Consider the following 574-nt stretch of genomic DNA (forward strand, 5'->3'; position numbering starts at 1 on the left):
TTCCCTCCGAGTGCTCCGGGTTTCCTCCCACAATCCAAAGACATGCAGATTGGAATAATTGGTGTTTCCAAATTCCCCATGGTGTGTGTGTGTGTGTGTGTGTGTGTGATGGATTGTCGCCCTGTCCAGGGTGTACCCCGCCTCATACCCATAGTCCACTAGGATGGTCCTCCAGGCCTCCCATGACCCTGTACAGGATAAGCAGTATAGAGGGTGAGTTTTCCCATCAGTGCTGACGTCATAATCCCTTACAGGAATAATTTGAGATGGTTATTCCTGGTGTATGACCTATTGATGAGGGAATCTGTGTATACGTGTGTGTGTGTGTGTGTGTGTGTGTTTTGCCGCAGGAGCGCCCGACCTGAGATCAGGACCATTACATCATCGCTGTGAGACCAGCCCATGCCCGCCTCGAGAAATCCGATTGGACCGGGCCAACCCGTTCGGAGAGGTGATTGGTTAATGAGCGCACCTAAATGGCGAGAGGGGGCGGGGCTTCGGAGGCGCGTAGGGCGCTTGAAATAGAGCCGGAGGAAGAAGGGAAGGGAAGGACGCGAAGAGAAGGAGAGAAGAG

This window comes from Clarias gariepinus, chromosome 9, assembly GCF_024256425.1.
Source record: "Clarias gariepinus isolate MV-2021 ecotype Netherlands chromosome 9, CGAR_prim_01v2, whole genome shotgun sequence".
In the NCBI taxonomy this organism is placed as follows: Eukaryota; Metazoa; Chordata; class Actinopteri; order Siluriformes; family Clariidae; genus Clarias; species Clarias gariepinus.